At 33.4% G+C, this 17,010-nt stretch overlaps 2 long non-coding RNA genes across 2 annotated transcripts; one reads left to right on the forward strand and one right to left on the reverse strand.

The window, feature by feature from the left end:
* Nucleotides 1-466: 466 nt before the first annotated feature.
* On the reverse strand, nucleotides 467-6,937 carry LOC129961881 (uncharacterized). The gene is made up of 4 exons (XR_008783846.1): nucleotides 6,839-6,937; nucleotides 5,208-5,384; nucleotides 4,245-4,365; nucleotides 467-1,735 (listed from the first exon to the last, which is right to left on the reverse strand). It is a non-coding gene; the product is annotated as an uncharacterized LOC129961881 (long non-coding RNA).
* Nucleotides 6,938-8,154: 1,217 nt separating this feature from the next.
* Nucleotides 8,155-14,356, forward strand: LOC129961827 (uncharacterized). Its single transcript, XR_008783835.1, has 3 exons — nucleotides 8,155-8,220; nucleotides 9,733-9,903; nucleotides 12,945-14,356. It is a non-coding gene; the product is annotated as an uncharacterized LOC129961827 (long non-coding RNA).
* Nucleotides 14,357-17,010: the final 2,654 nt, after the last annotated feature.

The following is a 17,010-nucleotide window of genomic DNA, read 5'->3' on the forward strand; positions in this document are numbered from 1 at the left end:
TATCATTAAATTAAAGGACTATGCATTCCCAATTTTCTACATTACTGTCAACCCAAATCGCTAACACGTTAAGTACCGAATCCCTGGGGACCGATACCTTCCGCTTAGACAGCCGGTCCCGAACAGCCTAGACGGAAAGTATACAGGGACCAGCATATTACTTAACGTGGCCACCTCATCCTAACCTCCCCATTTCCCAATCCTCATTTGACCACTTAAACCACCTAAAATAAACCAGTTCAGTGCTTTTAACCCTTTGTCCTAGAGGCCGTTTTCGCGAGGAAAAATCAGCAATTCGAGAAGTTTTGTAGCGGTTTTGGTGAATTTATTGCATCGAACATAGTTACACATACAATTTAGTGTATAGAATTTATATTCACTCACTTTATTAATCTTTAAACCTACACGCGATTTTCAAATGTGTGCTACATTGTTTTTAAAAAGAAACAATTATCGCTGAGCATAGATTTCCTGCACAAACAGAGTGGTGTACGAGAGTCTGTCCTAACTTGTACGAGAGTCGTTTTTAACAGTTATGCTTTACATTTTAAGACTAAAGTTTTACTATAATCTTATACTTAACTGTTTAATTTTAAATACCTTTCCAAATTTCTGATAAACGACCGAGATGCAACTTAATTACCAACACACAAAACCTCGCACCGAAAATCGTGTTGCTAAGGTACAGCGACTAAATTTAGCCTCTTGTCGATTTTAGACTGTACTAAAATTTTCGATAAACTTTGAGAAGCCTATCCTTTTTGAAGGTTTCAGGAAGACCTATTTTTAGGCGATCCGAAGTCAAAAACCTACATGATCAAGTGAATTTTAGAATAAAAAACTAGATGTAAAAAATACTGCGATAACAGCTACGAATTTTTAATGTAAAGTTCGAAAATATTTTAAAAGCATTATCGTATACTAAAAAGCGACAGTATTTGAAAATTCGATTTGCAAGACCGCATATTTTGTATCGGGAAGATGTTATCAATATCTATCCGAGGTTACTACTTGAAGTATCTGAACACTGCGTACCATGCGAGTCAAGTGAGGTAAAGATAAAATTTACCGGTGTCCAGAGAGACTCGAAGTATTCTATGGGTTTTACTGTCTCGATTTCGGATATTACAACAACTTGCGTTCAGCAAATGGATATTTAAAGGATGTACCATTAAGAAATATTATACAGGTCGTAGCTATACTCATTGGTGCTTTATATTCAGATACCGAGTTGATTTGTAAATAGAAAATGATGGGGTGTGCCTAAACCGTTAACTTCAGATTAATGTAAGGAGTGGGAATCTAATTTGTCCGTTTCATTTGAAAGAAATTTAAAATTTTCAGTATGCTTAGTTTTATGGTTATTTTAAGAGGAAATAGAAGGCATTCCTACTAGTTGCATTGAAGTTCCCTTCATATTGGAGTACGAAAATTTACTATTCATTACGTTTTAATTTTAATTGGAAGTGTACAAGCTTGAAAAGAACTGACCATTAAAGACCAATTTATGTAACTCATCCATTGATTCATATGTCATCCGTTGTGTAAATTGAAATAAGATCCTGTTACACAACTTCCAAAATTCATCCAGCCATATGACGATGCTTCAATATTTTTCTCCGACCAATTCCAGAATATTGATTGATTGCTAGGATTCAAGTCTCACGGGGAGACTTCAAGGCAATCTTCGATCAGTGTTGAAAACTTTCTTCACGTTAGAAGTGTAGAGGGAGTCCTGAAAAGAAATTCATTTGATGAATACAATGAAAGTACGACATAGTGAGTTTATTATACTCTAACTATAAACGATGTGCTAGATATCCAATTTATATAAGAGAAATAAATCCAACTTCTAAAGATTAAATATCTAGAAAACCCGATAGAAGATAAGTTACGAATGGACTGCTTTACTATTTGAATTCATTATGCAAAATTGAATCTATCTAGACAGTGGCATTTTATTTTCTTTCAGAAAGAACCAGAATCGTGCACCCAATTACGAAGTTGGCATTTTTAAATCTATTTAAGTGGAAGGATCAGTTTTAAAGGAAACAATTTCAATCTTGAATACTACGATGTCCTTTGCTCTGCTTAAGAGCTTAAATACGAAACTAATTGTGACATTTAACTGAAAATTTCTTAATTTTCAATTAAACTAGTCCATGTCCTCATTTTTATGTCCCCTTGATTTCGAAATTTTCAAAGTGCCCGTAAAAGTTAGGAAATTTACTTTCATGTCAAAGAATAGTTAGAATATGTTAAGTTGCATTTATTTTCTGTTGTCTACGTAGTATTAAACTAAGGAAATGCATTTACCCGCTAGAATGAGTACTTAATATTCAATGCCATGCATGAGAAAAAAACCGTTTCAAGTCGTATATAACAATATAAAATTTTCAGCTGCACATTAATTTAATCCTAAGCCAGTTGACGCATTTCAAATATATGAAGTGTGAAGTGTATTATTTGCTTACAATTCATGTACAAAGAAAAGTTCCAGCCTTACACCTTAAACTAAATATTGATATTCGTAATTTGCACTCTTGAACTGAAATTTTCTAGGTTAAGTAACAAGTAACTTGTTAGCACTGGTAAGCATTCTTTAGACGTAAAAGACAAACGCGTTGAGCGTACTAGAATAAGTATGCACAACTTAATAAGCGAGGATTTTTACTTCTCGCCATGATTAATTTTTTTAACAATTGTAATGGTCAACTTTTCAATATGTAAATAGATTTGTCTATTAACATTGCACTGCATTAGCTTTTCTTCACACCATAAAGTTAAATTTTTGAAGCAGTATTAATAGCTGGATAACCACAAACGCTGGTAGTCGGGTTGATTGGGAAGCTTCACTAGCTTAGTGCCCACAGAAACTCAAAACATGCATTTAACAAAATATATTCATTCAGCTTTCTACATTTTATTCAATTCACTAGTTTTATTCGTGAACTCCATAGCTTTCAAATATTTTAACACATTCGAGAGCCATCACTATAAAGATAACGGATTTTCCATGCTTTTATATATTGGGGAAAAAAGGCCAACAGCTCTCAAAATTAGAATGAATTCACTGGTCGATTTTTATAATTTACAAATTTTAAAATATCGGGGGAAATTGCGTTTCCCACGATATATAATAAATTGTAGAAAGCTAACATTTCACATTTTAATTTTTTAATGTTTTGAAATTTAAAAACTTATTTTCTATCAAATATTTCATGACGTGAATTTCTATTACTGAAAGCCAAGTAAAAGTAAATTTTGTTCAACATCTATGTTTGTCTCTAGGAATAAAGAGCGATGTCATACTTCCGCGCATGTTCCGAAGCAGATTTTGCGGAAAGCTATGCCAGGTGGTTAATTCATAAGACTACTGTTAAGATGTCATATACATAGTGAATAGAATTAATGTAATGTTAAAACAGTGCGGTTTTTATGCATCGAGATTCGAGCGATTTTAATATTTTCTTCGTACAATTAAATTTAAGAAATTTAATTAAAACCAAGCTATTCCAATCTTATTGGCGTGAGAGCAGATAGCCAAAAGCGACTGGGACGAATATTAAGAGTTATGTATACCGTTTTGAAATAAAACTGATCTAAAACCAGGTTTATAATACGAGTCTATATACGAGAAGACCCGCGTATTTTGAACTGTTTATGTTCTTAGAACTGAACATCGCGGTATTACTTCGAAAGTTAGGTGAATAAACCAAGCATTTCATTTGAATCGTCTCGAAGAATTAATTTCACTGTTGAACACTATCAGCCACACTATACGCTTGATCCCTTATCACTCGTAGATTATTCGTAGAGGTTTAATTTCAGCCTGAAAATGCAGTTTCCCTTTAGAATGCATAATGGAACGTGATATTTCATGAAGCTAAATAGAACACGCAGAATTGGTTATAGAAATATTCCCGAGACTGCGAATTCTCATTGGAACAAAAGTGTTTATAGAAAGGCATTTAAGTTGATTCCTTAAAAGTAAGCATCGGCTAATACGCCGCTTTTACTACTGGCAATTAAAATATATTAAACATCTCAGCATCGTTTCCGTTTCATTCAAATTGCTAGTGAGCAGGTTATGTTCACTTATTTAGATCACCTGACCTTAATATTCGCACCATGTTCACACCCCAACTTTTTATTTATTTAGACCATATCAAAAGGAATTTGATTATCTTGTTATAAGAATATTTGTAAAACTTAGTTATAGCAATCTGTTTTTCTAAACTTACCATTAATGTCTTGAACTCCGTTTGTGGACGGAATATTTCATGGCTCCATAAATGGAGTCTCCATTCCATTTGAAGTCTGGTTTTTGCGATTCTTCGCATTTTTAAACCAGAACGATTCCACCTAAAAGTAAACATTTGAGATTAAAAGCTCGATAAGACTACATGTAAAATTACGTCAAATTATGATTTCAAACGAATTTAAAAATGTCTTGCTCCGACTCATCCGAGCCAAATGAGATTGAAATACGAATCGTTAAATTTTGAAGGGATCTTTAAAATTCGAAATGAAATTTCGTAAAATGCACTTCTCACCAACAAGTCTCGTATTTTGCAATTATCTGGTTTCTATCATACAAGATTTAGGAGCATCTCATTAAATTATAAATCATGCTTGATGTAAAGTGACCAAAGTTACTTTCATCTAGATGTTTACAGCTTTCAGTATTTTATTCCACGATAACTTAACCATTTGATGTGTGCCGCCAATTAATTTGATACTACGCCACAAGAGTAAACCAAATTAATCGACAAGAAAAAGCTATACTGAAACTATCGTTAGATTATATTAAACTTTTTTCGAATTTACTGCTCCAAGTAAATTCTTTGAATCGGCAACTGGATTATTAATCATGATTGCTCAGACGATTAAAAATTTAATTTGAGTCAATGCAATACGTTCTTTAGAATCTAGGAAGATAGTTTAATCGTTTTCATAAAACCTAGTGAATTGATAATGAACTTCTAGTGAAATTCTTGGGATAGTTGTCGAGAATGATAGATGTGCGTCGCCAGCAAATATTCAGAAGTGCTTGAGAATAGAAGGTTATTAAATGGTTTTAACATTTTGAGAGCTCAAGTGACTCATTGTAAATATGCTAGACATCTTTCGAATTTAAATATTAACTCTCAAATGGAGAAATTAAATCCCTTAAGAGTAAATAAGAATATCTTGGTTTTTTTTACCTTGGAACTTAAGTTATTTCATCTATTAGAACATTGCAGGAGTTACGATGTTTTCAGTTCGTACAGTTTGTTAGTTGTTTCAGTCATCATTGTACTGCACAGAGTATTGATCCAGAAATTACTTGGCAAGAGCCCATCTTAAATCTATGCAGCTTCAAGATTTTCAGTCGGGGATTTCTGTAAGAAAAATAGTACGTATAAGAAAATTACACACCATTAGTGTTTTCATTAGTATAGGTTTTTCAATTTCATTTTAAAATTCGCTACATCGATTGGTTTATTGTCAGCAAGCTACCAATGCTACAAATTCGGAGCATTAGAAATAACCTATTAAATAGAAATGTTTTTTTTTCTATTGCAGTAATCCGGAAAACAAATGCATAGACTATACAAATTCACATTTTTTATTGACATTTCAGAGCGTTCCGATATACAGGGTAAAGATATTTTACAATCGATATTAGTTACGCTATCGCTCATCGTGCACCCACTCTTCACTACCGATTAGAAAGAACTCTGAAAATGATTCCAGTTTGTGTTGAATGATACAAAATAAAAACCACTCGCTTTAGTTCCGCTTTCGTAATAAAACAGGTTTTGTAAAAAATTCTATTTAAAAATTCGTAAAAATTGCAATTAATAGTTCTTAATCAAAACCAACTCTGCTCTTGATCCTGAATCAGCGATTACAATATCTGATAATGCTTGTAAGGGCAGTATCCAGGTATAAGATTCTTTCTACTAGAATTTTGATTTGTGAATGCAATTTTGAAATATATCCTTTAAACAGAAAGCCACCTTACACTTTGAAAGTTTGAACCATTAAAGCTAGGCAATCAGCGGTGGATTTGCTACTAGGCAAAATACCCAGTAACTTAAGGCCAGAACCAGGTCGGTTTTAAGAACTTCTCAATTGTGTACAGATAACGAGCCTAAAGGAAAATAAACTTTACTAGAAAGCCATTTGTAACTTGACTGGATATGCTTAATATAGTTAAGTAACAAGAAAATGGGGAAATGTACATTATAGTATTTATTACACGGAATGCCTTAAGAAGTAGAGTGTACAAATGTAGATGTTGCATAAGTAAGGGGTTTCAACAAATTAATAGTTTCATAAAGTTGATAGATATTAATTTAAATTAGCAAGTTGTTAAAGTATGTCGAAATATAACCGAATTAGTCAGCTTATTAAATGGCTTATACGAGAACCCTTTAGACCAAGTGACAGAACATTCTATTATCTATTCCCTTACAGATTTCTCTTATTTAGCGATACTTAATTTACTGAACAAATCTCAATTCATTCCTAGAAAGGTTTTTATTCCATTCATCGTGGCTTTCACGCACGGTAACAAATCTTGTCTTGTTCAAAGTGTAATTTTATTAACTTTCTCGATAATTCATTTACTTTTGTCTTGATGAAGTAAATACATTTCGATTGAATACGAAGAGAACATTGTAGTTCAGTTAAAAGCAGTATCAAATTCTTCATCAACTCAGATACAATAACAATTTATATGGCAAATAATTCCAATTGCCAGGCATTAGTTACAAAGGTTGATGTTCATCGCACACATAAAACGACAAAAGCAAGAAACAGAATAATAAAAACTTTAAAAACGACTCACCAATAAACAAATTGCAATAACACAAACAAGTATATAATAAAAAACTATACAACAAAAAAAAATAAACTAGCATACATTTCAAGTACATAATCTTAAAAATGCAATACCAACCAAATGCAAGTCGTTTTAAAATATCTTGAATATCTCCAGACCAATCAAAATGGTGTTAATCGATATTTTTTCTATTTGACCATTTAGAGCCATTTGCATAAAACTAACTCTTTTATGCTCATTTTGACACTTCGATGACATGGTGAGACCATGTTTTTGATCATAGTTCACTGATTCGAGATTCAATAAATGATTTGTGTAGGAATGCAACATTTCATATTATATTCATTTCATATGCGCAGGAATGGAACATTTAAATCCTGCCATTTTCCATCAAATGTCCTCGTCTCTATATGGCGTGCTAAAGTGCTTGCTGAGGTTCAAAATGTCGAGGCTCGCCCTTAATATCTCTTTAAATACCAGTTTTTATACTAGATTCCATGAATATAATTTTTACCAAAAAACTAAATATGGAACATAGTAAGTAACTTTAAAATAGGGTATAAATCTAATAATTCATCTCACTGTTCATCATAAATAATTTCTGGTAGCTTATAAAATGTTAATATAATATTATTAATTAATTACTATAAAAATCCTTTATAAACTCGAAAATTTAACTCATTATTCATTTCTTTTTAACCATTTTTACTCATACTGCATATTGAGATATTGATTCAGTTGAATAGCGTTTGACAGACTAGCTGAAATTTTAGAAACCTTTATAAACAACGAAATCAATTATTAGATTTACTGTCTGCTTTAAAGTTACTTGAAGTGTTTTGGAGTTTTATTACTTTCAGTAATATTAATGTTTCATTATGAACCTTACTACGATTCATATTTAATTTTTAAAAAATTATATTCATGGAATCTGGTATTCGAACTGGTATTTAAGGGATAATTTTGTACAAGCTTCGACAATTTAAAAACAGCAGCCATTTGAACTCGCTACTCGGGAATACATTTGATCAAACATGGCATAATTAGATGTCTTCCATTTAAAGATATTCCTTTCTTGCACTCAATACATATCGTCAATGAAATGGTGCTCGAATCAGCGATCTTCTGTGACCAATGTATATCCTCATCCACCATGCTATCAAACTGTCGAAATGAGTATAGAGGAATTAGTCTTATGTAAATGACTCCCAAGACGAAATAGAAAAACAAATATCGATTACGGCTATTTTGATTGGTCTGGTGATATTCAAGATATTTTAAAACGGCTTGTTGTGGCAACTTTAAAATTACCTACTTGACATGTATACGGAAGTTACTGCGTAGTTGCATGTTGTGTACTTGTTTGTGTTGTCACAACGTGTTTATTGGTAAGCCTTTTTTTAAAGTTGTTGTTAAAGTGACTTTCTCAACTTTTTATTTTAGATCTATGCGACATGAACTAATGGCTAAATTATTTCAATATTTTGGCGTTATAATATCAGAGTTCATAAATTATCCAATAAGGTTATTTTAAGCATTACAGTATTTTCTTCATATTTAATATGAATGCAAGGATTATGTTAAGGATTCATGGATATAGGAGTAAATAAAATGGCTTCGGAGAAAACGCAACTAAAATCAAAATTTGGTATAAACAAGACGCGCACCATTAACATGCTCGAAGGGATTTTCTGAACACAATAATTTTGATTGCTAAATTAAACGGAAGCCTAGATACTAAAGAATATTTCGAATTATGTTATACGATTTTGTAAAATGACAAATCTACGAATTTCAGTCGAAGATGTTCACTCGGAATCTTCTAATAAGCTGACTAAATCAGTTGTATATTTTATGTTTTTATTTAACATCATCACGATTTATTTTGGATAAACTTTCAGTGAATTCCTGAAACGTGTTATTTGTCATAAATCGTCTTCTGCTCAATGTTTACGCCTATACACAGTATTTAAACACAGTCGGTAATTACAACTAGTGTAAATTAAATTTAATGAATGGATAGAAAAGAATTATCCATCAAACGTCTAGTAAGTCTTAATCTTATATTTTGGTCTTCTTACTTGTTAAATATCGTTTATATTAAGATGACATATTTAACACGTCTTCTTAACCGACTTTGTGTTTACTCAAATTACTTAAGCCTACTTTTGCTGGTCTATTATATTTAAATCCACAACTTTAATAGCCGTAATGTTTCACTCAATTTAGCGCATGGAGCGGGATTTCTTTGAAAAAGTTATAAATTACAAAATAGGTTTAAAGAATCCAAATTCCAGGAAGTATTTCTTGCAACAGAATACCGTACTGTAAGAGGAACGCAATTTTCTAATTAGCATATAAAAACTAAAAATAAGCTTTAAGTTTTCATTCCAACATTCTAATTTTTCAAGCGGAAGAAATCTTTTTTTTTTTTTTTTTTAGAATAAAAGAAATGACTAAAAGGATAGTGCTTCATGTGTTGTAGATAAAACTAGTAACACATGCTATAGTATCTTTGTATTTTAATTGAAGCTCTAGACATGAATGGCGAAAAAATAGATGCAAAGCGAATGAGTTGTAGTGAAGCTAACGGAGATTGACAAACCTCAATACTCTGTATATTGGAAAGTTCTGAAGTATCATCGAAGATGTGAATTGGTATAATCGGTGTTTACGTCTTTCATTTTCTACATTAAAAAAATTCCACAAATTTGAAAGGTTCATTTTAATGCTCCGACACATTAATTCAATGCTGCAATTTTTCCTGAAAAACTAATATTAAAATTTCATCAGTTGTTTGAGACTTTGAAGGGTTTTGACTATGTTTAGATTGGAACCGAAATGCGCTATTACAGTTGATAATATAAGAAACTCTTACATGTGCTTCTCTTTTCTTGCAGAAACTCTCAATGAAACATTGACGCTACATTTCTGTACACTTTAAAATGGGATACCAAACGACTTGTCCATCAAAATTCTGACTGGGTGTTTTCTGTGCAGTCCAATTATGAAGACAAACTGGAAAAGTCGAAACCAATGTCCTAAAAGATCAAGCGACTTGAATTTTCAAGGTAATGTTTCTATTTCAATTCTATTTATTTCTGTCTGATTAAAATATTAATTCTCAATAGACTTCTAGCATGTTTGCAATAAATTTCTTGATCCCTCGAAATGCCGAAGCAATTTATTAACCTTCTAATCACAAACACTTCTCAAATCCCTGACGACGCATATCATTGACTTCTCGGAAACTTCACGAGTTCACCGTCGATTCAATGAGTTCTCCGAAAATGACTGAATTGTCGTTTTCAAAATACTAAAGAAATTAAAATTGCATTAACTGATATTTAATAAAAAAAAACTTGAACGTGTAAACAGTAATGATTCATAATCCAGTTCTAGATCCAAGAAATTCACTTGAAGCAATAAATTTGAGAAAATGCCATATAATGTACAGATAATTTATGTAGTTTAAAGCTAGTTTTTACTAGTCTATTCTATTCTTTTATGGCGTAGAGGGAAATTCCCTAACGGCACACTTAAAATGGTTAAATTGGGTAACCGTGGAGTATAATACTGAAACTACGAAATGAATGCAAAAAAAATGCGGTAGCTTCATTAAGCCTAAATTTGAATCTAAAGAAATATCGTAAATCTTCTATAAATAGAAACCAAATAGAATAGAAATTACAGAATACGAGATTTGTTGAAGTGAATTTTACGAACTTTCAATTGGAATTTTTAGAAACACTTATTCAAATTTTTATAATCTCATCCTAATCTTATTTGTTTCGGATGAATCCTCGTGCAAGACTCGCTTTCTAAATTCGTTTGAAATCATAATCGTCGCATACCATTTCGTGTGTAATGTTCTATGAAGCACTTAATCTCAAACGTTTCTCTTTAGGTTGAATGTTTCTGGTTTAAAATGTGAAGAATCGCAAAACCAAAATTCAAATGGAATCTCGACTATTCTTTGAGCTATGAAATATTCCATCCACAAACGAAGTATAAAGCATTAATGGAAAGTTTCGCAAAACTGCGCAATACAATTAAGCTTTACAAATATTACGAGTTATGTTTACATTCTTTATGATTTACTAGATAAATAAAACGTCCTGGTTTAAAACATGGTGGGAATTTATGTATATTGGTCACGTAAATAAGTGAACACTAATCTGCTCACTCGCATTTTGAATGAAACGGCAGAAACGATGTTGAAATGTTTAATATATTCCAATACGTGCCAATAGAGTGCAATTCCTTGAACGTGCCAATAGAGAAAAGCGATTTATTAGCAGAGGCTTGCGTTTTAGGGATAAACCTAAATGCTTTTTCTATAAACACTTTCACTACTAAGAATCCGATGTCTCGAATGTTTCCATAATTGATTCTGTGTATTCTATTTAGCTTCATGAAATGCATTCCAATATGCACCCGAAAGGAATTTTCAGGCTGATTTCAGACATTTCTCAATATGTGTATGCACTTTACCGGCAGTTATTGATGGACTTTAAATGTGAATGAAGCTAGTAATAGAAATTAAGAAATTGATTTTTATGCAATTTACGTGTGATACGAGATCATGCATATATTTTGCTCGATAACCAGTGTTCAATGGGGAAATTTAGTGAGAGCCCTCTTTAAATGGAAGGCTTGGGCAAGTCGCCTTACTTGCGTAACATCGGGGAGTTATTTTCAGATCCTAGGCAATTCAAGATACTACTCTTCCTCTCATAAATTGGCAAATTTTGGCTCGTATTAAAAATTTGGTTTTAGCCTAGTTTTTACTTCAAACGCATGTGCATTGTTACTATTCATTCTGGTCGCTTTTGGAAACCCGCTGTCACGCCAGTAATATTGGTTTTAATTAAATCTCTTGAATATCGTGTGAATTTTCCTTCAAAAATATCAAGATAATCGTATTCTGATCTATCAACACAGTGCTGTTTTGATGTAATTGCCTTAATTCTGTTCAATATATTTAAGCCGCTTAATAGTAGTCTCGTGACAATCTTGCGACGTAACTTTACGAATGATCTGTTTCGCAACATTCGCGAAATAGAGCATCGCGCTTTATTCCTCGATTAAACTAGACGGATGTCGGACAAAATCCTTTCTTCCTTGGCTTTCAATAATGGCAGAATCTGCCATTATGAAATAATTGATAAGAAATATTTTGAATTACACCATTATAAACATTTCAAAATCTAAAATGCTAGCTTTCTGCAATTTACTGTAGATCACGGGGAAGTAATCGAGGGGGGGTACTGTAGATCACGGGGAAGTAATCGAGGGGGGTACTGTAGATCGCGGGGAAGTAATCGAGGGGGGTACTGTAGATCGCGGGGAAGTAATCGAGGGGGGTACTGTAGATCGCGGGGAAGAAGCAACTTACAAATATCGATACTTAGTTTAAGGCATTGGGCTGGTATATTTCGTTGTCCATGAATAGTAAGCAAATACACTTCACCCTACATATATTTGAAATACGTTAACCGGTTTAGGAATAAGTTATTATCGCCCACCTGATTATTTTACATTGTCATACAATGGATTAGAAGCGGGTTTTTCACGCATGGCATCAAATGTTTAGCATAGTCATTCTAATAGGTGAAGATTCTTTCCCTTAGTTTGGCGTTGCCCAGAAATTAGAAAAATACGTCATCACATTCCAATTCTCCGACGTCAAAATGAGTTTTCGCAATTTTCTCGAGAACTTAGAAATTTTAGAAATCAAGTGGCATACAATTTAACCAATTGAACTAAAAATTTAACTTTCAATTGCATGCAACAATTTAATACGGATTCAAAAGAAAACGAGCTCGGTAATTTAGCGCGTGCACTAAATTACCGAGCTCGTTTTTTGGTCCGGCTCTTTACGCAAGGAAATAAAATGCTGTTTCAGTCTTTAGACAGTTCTTGCATAATCAACTCAAATGCTAAAGCAGTCCTTTAGCAATTTTTCTTGTATCGGGTTCTGTAGATATTTAAGCTTTTGCAGTTGGCTTTACTCCTTGTATAGTTTATTTCATGCATGACTTATAGTTATTCTGATAATGCGAAATAAGAACTTAGTTTCATTGTATTCATCGAATGAATTTCTTTCTAGGGCTCTCTGTACGTTTCATTCAGCATGAAGAAAGTTCACTACACTGATCGAAGTTTGTCTTGAAGTGTTCCTTGATAAAGACGTGCATCCTGGCAATTCTACAATATTCCAGAATTCAAATCTTGTCAATTGGATGGTTAAAACTAAACATTAAAGAAACATCATATGCTGGGATGACTTTGGAAGTCGTGTAACAGGATCTTATTTCGATCGACACAACAGATGAGCCATGAATCAATGGATGAGTTACATAAGATCTTCAATGGTCAGTTCTTTTCAAGCTTGTACACTTTCAACTAAAATTAAATATGTAATGAATAGTAAATTTTCATACTCCAATATGAAGGGAACTTCAATGCAACTAGTAGCAATGTTTTCTATTTCTCAAAATTAAACCTAAAATTATAGGCTTATTGCAAATTTTAGTTACTTCAAATGAAACGGACAAATTTATTAGAATTCCCACTTGCATAATTTGGATGCTGCCGTGTGCCCAAGCCGCTTTCAATTACTGATCAAATCGGCATCTGAATCTAAACTATTGCTCGAATTGCCTAAGAACTATACAATAACTTCCTCACGATACATCACTTTGAATATCTACTTGATTAACGTAACTTGCTATAATATCCGATATCCAGATCATAAAACTACAGAATCCTTAGTCTCGCTGGAGACATCTAGATTTCATTTTACCTCATTTGACTCACACTCACGGTACGCAGTTTTCAGATTCTTTAGGTAGTAACCTCTAATGCCTCGATGTTATAAAGTTCCATACCAAATGCTGTTTTGAAAATAATTGAATTTACGAATATTTTTATTTAGTATAGGTTTAATATCTCGAAATATATTAAATTCATCTGATATATCTTTGAACTTTACATTAAAAAAAATTTCGCAGCCGTGATCAGAAAGAATTCAATTATTTTTAATTGATTTCGCAAAATTATCTCCATTTCCTTTTTTCTTTGGAGTTACGTTTATCATAGATTTTTTATGAATTCCGATCTCTAAAAACAGGCCTCTCAAACTTCAATTAGAAAATGCTTGTAAAAAGTTTGCTTAAGCACATTTTAGTGTAGAGCGTCTAAAATCGGCAAGACTCTCAATTTAAAGTCGCTGTACCTTAGCAACACGACTTTCGACGGGAGCCCTTCAGTACTGATAATTGTTAAATCTCAGTCGTTTATCAGAAATCGGAATATATTCGTAATTAAACGGTTGAGTATAAGATAGTAAAATTAACGTCTTAAAGTATATAGCATAAGGGTTAGAAAGGTGGCATTAAATTTTGAGTTCGGCAAGTACCAGTATTAATCCTTGCACCTCGAAAGGTGACACTCGCTGATCCTATGGTTTAATGCCGTCACTTGAGATACGACTCTCACACCATTCTGCGCGGAATTCTATGCGCGGCGACAATGGTTTCATTTTAAAAAATGCAGCATACATTTGAAATATCGCGTGTAGGTTTAAAGATTAATGAGTGAATAGAAGTTTCATACGCTAAACCATGTGTAATCATGTTAGAGGTAATAAATTCACAAAGAGTGGTACAAAGTCTCGTGTTGCTTATTCTTCCCCGTGAAAACGGTTTAAAGGGGAAAGGGTTAAAAGCAGAAATTGCACTGAACTGGTTCATTGGAGGTTGTTTACGCGATCAAATAAGGATTGGGAAGTGGCGAGTTTGGGATGGAGGTGAACACGTTAAGTAATATACTGGTCCCTGTATACTTTCCGTCTAGGCTGTTCGGGACCGGCGGTCTAAGCGGAAGGTATCGGTCCCCAGGGATTCGGTACTTAATGTGTTAGCGATTTGGGTTGACAATAATGTAGAAAATTGGGAATGCATGGTGTCTTAATTTAATGATAGCTTAAGTGGGATTTCTAGTGCCTGAAAACAGATCAGTATGAAGGAGGGGTAAGGGTTTGAACCAGTTAAGTGTAATTTATGCTTTAACCCTTTGTCCTAGAGGCCATCTTCGCGCTGACGAACCAGCAATTCGAGATGTTTTGTACCACTCTTGGTGAATTTCTCGCCTCTAAAATGATTACACACACCATTTAGTACATAAAACCTGTATTCGCACACTTTATTAATCTTTAAACGTATACGCGGTATTTCAAATGTGTTCTGAGCTTTTAAAAGAAACTCGTTATCGCCGCTCTTAGAATTGCCGCACAAAATAAGGTGGTTGGCTTGATTAGACTTTCGAGTGTCCATATTAAATCGTGGGGAGAGTCCGTTATCAATATTTGGGCAAAGGTGTTAAACAAAGCTGGAAATACAGACTTCAGGCTCCTACATTAATGTGCAACATTAGCAAATTGTCTATAGGAATTTTCCTATAAATTAGGAGGAAAACGACGAATTCAGTTTTCTGCAAGTAATTTATGTGCTTCTTTATTGTACATAAAAGAATTTGTTAGCAATATAAAAGTGTAGTATCTGTTTAAATATCGCCTTTTCAAATTTTTGCTAGAATTGATGTCAGATATCTATTGTAAAGGGAATATTTAAAACTTGGATAATTTAAAATATGGTTTATCAATAAGTTGCGCTTAAATGTACTTAATTATTTCGCTTGTAAAAAGAGCAGTCTGGTAAAAGAATTTAAGCTTCAACTCTTATTCTGATGAGCTAACGCTTCCGATATTTATTTCGAAACATACTGTAGCTTAAATAATCGGACGAAAAAGCATTGAAAAATTATTTGCGAGGCAGTCTTCTCTAACAGCGTCGTATTTGCTTCCCATTATATCGTAGTTGCTTCCCATTATATCGTAGTTGCTTCCCATTATATCGTAGTTGCTTCCCATTATATCGTAGTTGCTTCCCATTATATCGTAGTTGCTTCCCATTATATCGTAGTTGCTTCCCATTATATCGTAGTTGCTTCCCATTATATCGTAGTTGCTTCCCATTATATCGTAGTTGCTTCCCATTATATCGTAGTTGCTTCCCATTATATCGTAGTTGCTTCCCATTATATCGTAGTTGCTTCCCATTATATCGTAGTTGCTTCCCATTATATCGTAGTTGCTTCCCATTATATCGTAGTTGCTTCCCATTATATCGTAGTTGCTTCCCATTATATCGTAGTTGCTTCCCATTATATCGTAGTTGCTTCCCATTATATCGTAGTTGCTTCCCATTATATCGTAGTTGCTTCCCATTATATCGTAGTTGCTTCCCATTATATCGTAGTTGCTTCCCATTATATCGTAGTTGCTTCCCATTATATCGTAGTTGCTTCCCATTATATCGTAGTTGCTTCCCATTATATCGTAGTTGCTTCCCATTATATCGTAGTTGCTTCCCATTATATCGTAGTTGCTTCCCATTATATCGTAGTTGCTTCCCATTATATCGTAGTTGCTTCCCATTATATCGTAGTTGCTTCCCATTATATCGTAGTTGCTTCCCATTATATCGTAGTTGCTTCCCATTATATCGTAGTTGCTTCCCATTATATCGTAGTTGCTTCCCATTATATCGTAGTTGCTTCCCATTATATCGTAGTTGCTTCCCATTATATCGTAGTTGCTTCCCATTATATCGTAGTTGCTTCCCATTATATCGTAGTTGCTTCCCATTATATCGTAGTTGCTTCCCATTATATCGTAGTTGCTTCCCATTATATCGTAGTTGCTTCCCATTATATCGTAGTTGCTTCCCATTATATCGTAGTTGCTTCCCATTATATCGTAGTTGCTTCCCATTATATCGTAGTTGCTTCCCATTATATCGTAGTTGCTTCCCATTATATCGTAGTTGCTTCCCATTATATCGTAGTTGCTTCCCATTATATCGTAGTTGCTTCCCATTATATCGTAGTTGCTTCCCATTATATCGTAGTTGCTTCCCATTATATCGTAGTTGCTTCCCATTATATCGTAGTTGCTTCCCATTATATCGTAGTTGCTTCCCATTATATCGTAGTTGCTTCCCATTATATCGTAGTTGCTTCCCATTATATCGTAGTTGCTTCCCATTATATCGTAGTTGCTTCCCATTATATCGTAGTTGCTTCCCATTATATCGTAGTTGCTTCCCATTATA

Source organism: Argiope bruennichi, chromosome 2 (genome assembly GCF_947563725.1).
Source record: "Argiope bruennichi chromosome 2, qqArgBrue1.1, whole genome shotgun sequence".
NCBI classification, from domain to species: domain Eukaryota; kingdom Metazoa; phylum Arthropoda; class Arachnida; order Araneae; family Araneidae; genus Argiope; species Argiope bruennichi.